Source organism: Gekko japonicus, unplaced genomic scaffold (assembly GCF_001447785.1).
Source record: "Gekko japonicus isolate JY-2015 unplaced genomic scaffold, Gekko_japonicus_V1.1 scaffold695, whole genome shotgun sequence".
NCBI lineage: Eukaryota > Metazoa > Chordata > Lepidosauria > Squamata > Gekkonidae > Gekko > Gekko japonicus.
In genome coordinates this window covers 104,597-114,300 of record NW_015159731.1, presented here as the reverse complement: position 1 = coordinate 114,300, position 9,704 = coordinate 104,597, and the positions used below count along the sequence as shown (strand labels likewise).

The 9,704-nt window shown below is 43.1% G+C and overlaps 1 protein-coding gene across 1 annotated transcript in view; it reads left to right on the top strand.

Moving 5' to 3' along the window:
- The window catches only part of FBLN2 (fibulin 2), a 225,170-nt gene that overhangs the window by 154,837 nt on the left and 60,629 nt on the right, over positions 1–9,704 (top strand). The gene's annotated exons all lie outside the window — the stretch shown is intronic.

Here is a 9,704-nt window from a genome sequence, read left to right as displayed (position 1 = left end):
GGAGTTCCCCCTGGGGCCCGATCCGCCGCTGGCGGGGAACGGGCCTTTGGGGCGGGGGTTTCCCCGCCCCCCGGGGGGACGTGGCAAGCCTAGTCCTTTTTCTCTGAGTGGGAAATGTACATAGGATGCTCACAGCATATTCAACAGTTGCATGTGTTTTTTTCACATGCAACTGTTGAATATGCTGTGAGCATCCTATGTACATTTCCCACAGAGAGAAAGGACTATTACACTAAAATCTTTTTTTAATCAATTACTTCTTTATCCCAAATGTACCATCAATACACATAACCCAGAGGGCAAACTCCTGTCTCTCAGCCGTCTTACCCTTGCGCCTTCAGGTGAGCATATGTCTCACTCCTGCCTCTCCAGCTGGCCAACTTCTGGCCATTGCTGGGCTTCTAAAAGCCAGCACTGTCACCCACCTGTGTCTTTGGATGCCTGCTCCCCTCAGCTCTGCCAGAAGGTTCCCTGGTGGCTGGCCTACTTGTCTGCTTGTAGGGGACTGTTGCTATAGCATTCCCAGTGGTGTGGGGTTTCGTTGCTACAGATTTCTGTGAAGCCTTTAGATGGCTCTTGCCAGTGCAAATATAAATAATTTGAACTTTCTTTTCCCCCCCCCAATAAGGAATGCACTTTATTATTCTGGTTTAGTGTCTTGTGTTTGCTATTAGGAAGAAATTTTCAAAAATAATGCACAGCATGACTCCATACAATATTTTAAGAATGCAAAGGATATTTGGGGGCCATCAATAAAATATGACTTGGACACCTAATTCCAGATTTTGATGCTTTCTTCTCAGCCTTTGCTTTACTTTTGTTTACCACATAGTGCTCTCTGTGCTCTTTTGCTTAAGTGCAATATCTGGAATCCATTATAGAATTCAGTAGATCAACACAATTAGCAGGCTGATACCTCATCTTATTTTCTGAGAAGCATCCAGAGCTCTTATGCAAACCTTCCTATTGTGACTCTGATGAGCAGTGAAAGTGTTCCAGACAGACAACAGGGCATGCTCTCCGTGGACAGGGTCTTCCTCATTGTCTTCTATGAGCTCCATATGGGCAATGGTGAAATCAAGTAGTTTTCCTGTTGCTGCTGAGACTGCTAATACAGCACAGTGGTGAATGGGCTTCTACACAGCAGGTTTTCCTGAGGGTTTTTTTTTTTACAATTGGCAACTTAATAATGCTATTATAGTAATATACCATATATGCTAAAATATGCATCAGATTCTCCAAGTTCCCAGTTTTCATTTTTTTTAAAGTAGGCCTCTAGCCCATTTCGTTGCAGAGTTAGGCTTTTCCCCAAACAGCTGTCAGACTCCACCAGTCAGTGGCTGGAGTCCAGGGGGTGGGGTTCACCTTCTTGCTTTGCCTTTTCCAGCATGCCTATGAGCAATGCCTCAGCAATGGTGGGAGGGGGTCTTCACCCTGGTTCATGCTCTCCCCAACCTCTGGCTTTGTGGACAAAACCTACCCTCCATCCTACCTGACTGTCTTCAGACAGGCCTTATAAAGGAGTACCTGGAATGGGACTTCTCCAGGCAACCCTGCAGTGACTGCCTTCCAGGAAATGGCACTCATCCCTCCACCCTCTCCAACCTGTCATTTCCCCTTAATTTCTCCTTCAAGCCTTTAAAAGCCTCTCGTAGCCCCTGATTCTCAGGGGTAGGGCCTGTCCCATATTTTCCCAGGCTGTTTTTGGCCTGCTGGGCCTTCTATCTGCTCCAGGGAGTCCCCAGAATTGTTCTTCCTTTTCCAAATTTCCTGTTGTTTCCCAGGCCTCCCTCCTGTGGTGTTGCTTCACCTTCCCTCCTCATTTGATAGTGGCCAAGGATAGTCACTTGAATCTCCTGTTGCCAGGGCAGGGCCTAGGGCTGCTAGGTCCCCCAGGGCCCCCTCAAAGGGCCTCCAACCTGCCAGCCCAGATCCAGCCATCGGGGGAACCCCACCCCCAAAGTGCCCAAATCCAGCCGGCATGCCTGGTGCGATGATGTCACCTGAAGGTGACATCATCACGCTGGGCACATTGCCGGGGAGATGTTCTAGCATTCGCCCTGAAAACTCTATGAATGCTAGAACATCTCCCTGCCTAGCATGATGATGTCACTTTTGGGTGATGTCCTCATGGCATGCGTGTGCTATGCATGCAAATGTCCCAGACCAGGACCAACCCTCCCTCACCAAAAAAGGTAAGGGACCTGGCAACCCTAGCAGGGCTAGCCCATAGAAGAGGCTTCATGAGGGGCCTGGCACTGCTGTGGCAACCTCGCTGGGCACTTAAGAAGGTAATAAGTGCAGGGGTAAGGATGGGGATTCTATCCCCAGACAAATTCTGCAAGAAAAGAGGCTAGAGATTATTTTTTTTAAGGAAAACTGAGAATTCAGAGAACTTGATGCATATTTTGGAATAATGAAACACTGATATAATGCTATTAAATTGCTGGGGTTTTTTTTAAAAAAAGAAAATCCTGTGCAGTTGAGAGAGGAAATGACTAACGTTGGGGAACTGGCTGCTCTGCAGGCAGGACCAGGAAACCTGAACTTTTCCACCCACATAGCAACCAACCAGGGTTTACTTCAGTCTTTTCCAAAAGCAAGGCAGGTTTGAGAACGATTGGAGAAAAATTGGGGAAACCCTGGGAGGTGCTCAATTACACTACGATGCTGTGGGGAAAGAGGAGAAAAAGCCACTTTCCAACAGCATCAAACTTGGGGCAAATAACTCATGCAGAAATACCCCAACCTTTGTTTTGCTTAAGTGCTCTTTTGGTTTGTGTATGTAGACATGGGGGGATGCTTGGAAGCTTTAGAGGTCATAAGCCTAATAGGTGACAGGCTGGCATATGGCCTGTGTGATTGAGGGAACAATTCTAAGAAAGTCTACTTGGAAGCGAGTTGTTGTACTCAATTGGACTTACTTTCAGGAAAATGTACTTAAGATTGCATCCTATGGTGCTTACCATTGACCATGTTAACCTTATTGAAATTCAAATATTCTGGTTTCTTAAAGGATAGCTGGATTTGTTTTCTTTCTTGCAGTAATGACATGTGCGTGCTAAAGGTCATAGAACTGTAATACCATGGTCTATCATCTTTCATTTTTTTCTGATTAAAGAAAGTATAATATAAAAATAAATACAATCACAAACTCCATGTATTAAGGTGATTATTTTAGGTTAAAAGTCATGATGTATTCAAGGAATGTTTAACATTTTATGCAAATTAAAGTAGACAGATGAACAACAAAGCATCCAATACACCCAGAAGATAAAATCCCAAATACAGCAATGTCTAGAGAAAACTCAAATAAAGGTAACATCTGTCTTTATAGAAGGAAGATAGTCTTCTGAGTTCTATAAAACCATAGAACTACTGAAGGATATTTCTGCCTAATTGTGTCCATGAAGGATTCAGCCTTGATCACCACAATAGAAAGAATCCCAATAGGGGGATATAAACATGTATTTAAATTTGATGTATGTTCTACTGGTTGACTACAAAGGAGCTTAGAGTAAAACCAAATAAAACACTATTATTGTAGAATATCATAAAACTAGCTCATGAATAGAATACAAACATAAGTACCCCCATTCATTTAAAATAACTAATCTCCTAATCCCAGAAGATAGTATATATGGTCTCGATGCTTTCATCCCAAAGTACCTGGAGCAGACATTAGATTCTCCATTTCCCCACTTTGGCTAGAAAGGAAAGTTGGAAATGGGTCTGCATTTTTCCTAACCCAAGGAGATTCTGTTTCAAAATCAAAGTGCCTATGAAGCTCAACATCAAAAAAACTAAGATCATGGCATCCGGCCCCATCACTCCTTGGCAAATAGAAGGGGAAGTCGTGGAAGTGGTGACAGACTTCACGTTCCTGGGATCCCAGATCACCGCAGACTGTGACAGCAGTCATGAAATTAAAAGACGCCTGCTCCTTGGGAGGAAAGCGATGGTGAACCTAAACAGCATGATAAAAAGTAGAGACATCACCCTGCCAACAAAAGTCCGCATGGTCAAAGCAATGGTATTCCCAGTAGTCATGTATGGCTGCGAGAGTTGGACTATAAGGAAGGCAGAGCGCCGAAGAATAGATTCTTTTGAACTATGGTGCTGGAGAAGACTCTTGAGAGTCCCTTGGAATGCAAGAAGATCAAATCAGTCAATCCTAAAAGAAATCAACCCTGACTGTTCCCTGGAAGGCCAGATAATGAAACTGAAGCTCAAATACTTTGGCCACCAAATGAGAAGGGAGCACTCACTGGAGAAGACCCTGATGCTGGGAAAGATTGAAGGTCAAAGAAGACGGGGACGGCAAAGGATGAGATGGTTGGACAGTGTCAGCGACGTAACAACATGAAATTGAGCCAACTTCAGAGGACAGCGGAAGACAGGAGGGCCTGGCGGGAGCTGGTCCATGGGGTCGCGAAGAGTCGGACTCGACTGTGCGACTGAACAACAACAAAATGTGCCCCAAAGCACCTTGACAAAACTAATAAAACAACAGCCCTGCTAATACTTAACCCTAGAGATATTTTTAACATGTGCCTGTCTGATTCTAAGGGCACAAAATATACACTTTACCATAGACAAAATAACACGCCTATCATTACCAGCCCAAAGATATGACAATCATGTGAACAGCAAGGAAATTGGCTCAGCAAAGGCAATATACATTTAGTGCACAAGGAGATCAATGGAAGTGTAAGGTATGTGTGTTTTTCAGCATGGTATTATAGTTGTTTCTTTGAAAGTGGTTGGAAACCTTTCTTCCCTCATTGATGTAATGATAATGATGAACCACCTATTGAACAGCATCCTCAGCAACCTTAATTCATCAGCTTTGATGGATTAATTAGCTTTGAGTGAGCCTATTTTGTGGTAAAAAACCCAAAACACTTTATCCACACCCTCAGGTGTCAATAGCTGAAACTTGTCCAATGCAAGAAGACAAGAGGCTGCTCTGGATTCTTTGGCTTAAACACTTTGTCTTCATTCTGGCAATCAAAGTTGGGATAGATACAAGTCATTTCCTCAATAAAGAATTCTACAAAATTGTCACTGAGTTTTTTCTGGTTCCAGTTATCCATAACTAGGGAACTAGGTTGAAGCAGTCCTTTTGCTACTCAGAAAGGATCCACCGGATAACACTGAGCATCATAATAGTCAGTTTACAGAGGCAAAAGAGTTGGCCACTTGGTGTGATTATTCTCACTGTACCAGCCTCAAACCCTGGCAGGAAGAGGAGCTAGTCTTTATCAAGCCAGGTTGATTTCCTGTTTGCAATGCAATCCTAAACTGAGTTACAATCTTTCTAATCCCATTGACTCACTTTAGGACTGTACTGTGAATCTATTCATTTAGTGATAGAAACTCAGTGCCCTTGGTCCTCTGTGAGGCTTGACAGACTGCCAAGTTCCACTGAAGAACTAGAGAGGAGGGATGGCATAGTTTCTAAGCCCCTGCAGTGCTTGCTTCTCTACAGTTTGTTCAGGAAATAAAATGAGAAACTTGAAAATAACTAACTGTAAGTCTCCTTCCGTTGTCCCTTGTATGCCATGCATCCAAGTAGACACTGGGGGGGGGGGAACTAACTCAGACCTTTTTGTTTGTTGGGAAAATATGTGCAGCTCTCTTGTTTGTGGTCTGATTTAACAATCTGCAAATGGAATCATAAACTGGATGCCTTGAGGGTAACTGTAATTACCTGCTGAGGTAAATTAACTTTCTCAGTAAGAGAGAACAGGTCTATTATATTTGGAATTATCAGCTTCTAAAACATCTTGCAAAATAGCTAGGGGTGATCATAATATTGACTGGAAACAGGTCACCAGTTGTATTCATTAAGGTGAAATTGGTCACCAATAATCAGAGAATATATTTATGAGCACAGATATTGCATTATTCTTCCCTTGCAAAAAGGAGTGATTTCTCTCCCTAGAGTACCCTTGCATTGTGCTGTTCTGTCTGCTGGAGCAGGTAGCTGGCTGGTTCTCACACGGCCCTGGCATGTAGCTACTTTGCCTTGCAATGGTGCAAAGAGTCTCAGGATCACTGTGCTCAGTATCTTGAAAAGAAACCGTAAATATGTACAGGTAGGATCTACTTGTACAATCGAAGGGGGTATGGTAAACGGGTTGTGCCCTGACTGGGAAAGCCCAGGCTAGCCTCATCTTGGCAGATCTCAGAAGCTAAGAAGGGTTGGCCCAGTGTAATGTACTCCGCCATGACCACGTGCGCGACCGTTGGGCCATGCGGTCAGGCCGAACAGCAGAGCTTCGCTTCCAGGAGAACAATAGTCCAGCGGATCCTAGCCCGCACCTATCAGAGGGCCAGGTCCGCGGCCGAGAGCCTATGGGACTCTCGGCCACTGTAAATAGCCTATAGGGCCTTAGTGGGTGTGTTTTAGGTGGTGGGTTTCTGAGCATATAAGCCGGCCTGCGAGCCGGCTTACCTTTGTCTTGTTCCTGCTTAATAAAAGTACTTTGCTGAAATCACTCAACGTTTCTCAGTACTTTTCACCCAGGTTAGTATTTGGATAGGAGACCACCATGGACGTCAGGGTCACTATGCAGAGGTTGGCAATGGCAAATCCCCTCTGTTCTTCTCTTGCCTTGAAAACCTTTAACAGAGTTGCCATAAGTCAGCTGTGACTTGATGGGGAAAAGAGGTTGTGCAAGCTAGGCATGTAGCACATATTCAAGGTTTTACAATAAAGAAGGGCGTGCAAGTCCCGGGCTGACTACCATATCCCATCCTACCGTGTGTGCTTCCTACCTAACCAACAAAGTAAAAGAAAATAAGAGGTTTTCATATATATTTTTTGGTTGCAATAATATATGTGCATTATCTTTCTCTTTGTGTGCGGCACTTCACCGTTTGACAGATGGCTAAAGATAAAGATACTTTGTAGAAGTGGATCGTTATTGTATTTTCTGTCTCTCGGCCTTAGGCTTGAAATATGCTTACTCTAGAAGGGGATTGTAATGACTTTTTAGAGATATACAATCTCTTTGTGCAGCCACGGGGTAATGAAAAGGACTGCTTGTGCTCTTCCCCTCACCTGTTTAATGCCACCATGATTCTGTAGTCACTGCTATGACACAGATTTCTTGGGGGGGAAGGAATCCACACACATACTGAACAAAACCTTACCTCTGAAACTTCTAATATACTGGAAACCCATAGCCCTATGCAGATTGTTTTGTGGAATGACTGAAGAAGCACGGATGTTATAGAGTAGGGTTGGCCAAACTGCAGCTCGAGAGCTGCATGTGGCTCTTTCACACGGTCTAATTTCATGTTAATAAAAAGCAAATTTGCATATTTTCCAGTAAGAACATGTGAGTAATATTTGTTCATGTCTTGCGGCTCTCAAACATCTGACGTTTATTCTGTGTGGCTGTTAACGTTAAACAAGTTTGGCCTCCCCTGTTATATATTTTTTTAAAAAAATGTTTTTTTAATTTATTATTGAAGCTTATATACATTATCTTACATTAAATCATTATAGAATCATTTTACCCCCCTCCCCCCCTCCTTGTAGTATCTTCATATTTTTAACCATGTGCACAGATTCTTCATTCGTATTTGGATATTTGGATTGGCTTCCCCCCTTTCCACCCATCCCTTATATCCCACCCATTTATTTGTAATCTTTTGACATTTCTCCTCCCATGTCTCTTTAGTAATTATCTGTGTGAATATATCTGATAGTACGTGTTCAAAGACATAATTATTCCATTTCTCCATTGTCCACTTATGCCTATCCCTCCATCCCAATGCTATTACAGCCATCCCGGCTAAAACCATAATTTTATATAACTCCCATTTATTTCTTTCCACTTTTTTGTTTCCCAATATTCCAGAAATAAGCAAATCCCTGTTAATATCTACATTAACTTGAAATAAGTCAAAGATAACCCTTACAATCTTTTGCCAAAATTCCTTAACCACTTTACATTCCCACCACATATGGGCGTATAGACCTACTTCTTGGCCGCCTCCCCTGTTATAGAGGGTATATGTAGCTCTAGTTGAAATAAGCAGCCTTGTGTCTGTTCCCTCTCCCTAATACTGTTTAGCAATACAAAATGTGATGTCGTAGGGGTTCATGTTCTCTGTCCCTGCTTGACTTCATTGCCTGCAGCTCAGAGGGAAACATGGCGCATGATATACTTATTAAATTATAGATGTTACTGGGAAAGATAAAAGAAGGGCACATTGGGCTGCTGTTTCCTAGTTCTGGCATTAATCCTTTTTCTTTAGGGGAGAGTTAAAGCCAGTTCTCAGCATTCCATAAAACTTTGGTCTGGCTCAGAAACAGAAAGTAGCAAAGAACAGCAGGGCTGATTCTCAGTGGGGCAGAGAGCAGGTTTAATCCCTAGTGGAAATAACTCATTAGCAATACATAATGTCCCTGTTTTCAGGCCCATCTGTCTTGTCCAAAATAAATGGGAAAAGACAGGTATAAGAAGATAAAAGTTATTGTCAGAAAGCATACCTAGTATGGAGCTGCGGTGGCTCAAGTGGTTAAGACGCTGAACTGCAGGCTGTGGAAGGTCGGTAGTTCAGCAGTTCGAGACCCAGGTGCCGCATGATGGAGTGAGCTCCCATCTCTAGTTCCAGCTCCTGCCAACCTAGCAGTTCGAAAGCAAGAAATTGCAAGTAGATAAATAGGTTCCGCTTTGGTGGGAAGGTAACAGCGTTCCGTACGCCTTGGTGTTTAGCCATGCCGGCCACATGACCACAGAAACGTCTTTGGACAGTGCTGGCTCTTCGGCTTTGAAACGGAGATGAGCACTGCAACCCTAGAGTCGGATTCGACTGGCTTTCAAGCAAGGGAACCTTTACCTTTACCTTTATACCTAGTATAAATAGTTCCTAGTAAATTGTCAGAAAACATGGATGCACATAGTTTTATTTGTGGTTCCTTCCTCCAGCTTCCAGAGGTAGGCTGAAATCTACTTTAAGATAAATCTAAGAAACTCTACCTGATTCCATTGCTTGCTTACATGAAAGCACTTATCTGGATATTGAAAGAAGGAAGGTTTTACTAAGGTGAACCAATAGATATCAAGAAAAACACAATGTTTACCTAAGTCCAACCAATCACAGTGTTGTAAAATATTGCCCTATTTGTTTCAGATGTTCTATTATCCACCCATCTCACAGTAAGACAACCTTGCTAACTGATGATAGACAAGATGATAGACATTCTCCAGCATAAAGGTAATGGTTCCTTTGCTCAAAAGCCAGTCGAATCCGACTCTAGGGTTGCGGTGCTCATCTCCATTTCAAAGCCGAAGAACCAGCGCTGTCCGAAGACATTTCCGTGGTCATGTGGCCGGCATGACTAAACACCAAGGTGCACGGAATGCTGTTACCTTCCCACTGAAGTGGTACCTATTTATCTACTTGCAATTTCTTGCTTTCGAACTGCTAGGTTGGCAGGAGTCTCCAGCATAGTAGCCTTATAAAAATGTAAGCAGGTAAACATAAAACACTATCAACTAGTTTCAGACCAACAGCTTTGACCACAATGGGTACAACCTTTCACTTTATGTCATAAAATGTTGCCACACAGATGAGGAAAAAAACACTGTACTTGAGTACTTAACATACCCCTGGCACTGACACGTATATGTGTTTGCTTATAACAGGATCCTATTACAAGACATCTTTCTACAATTTGATAA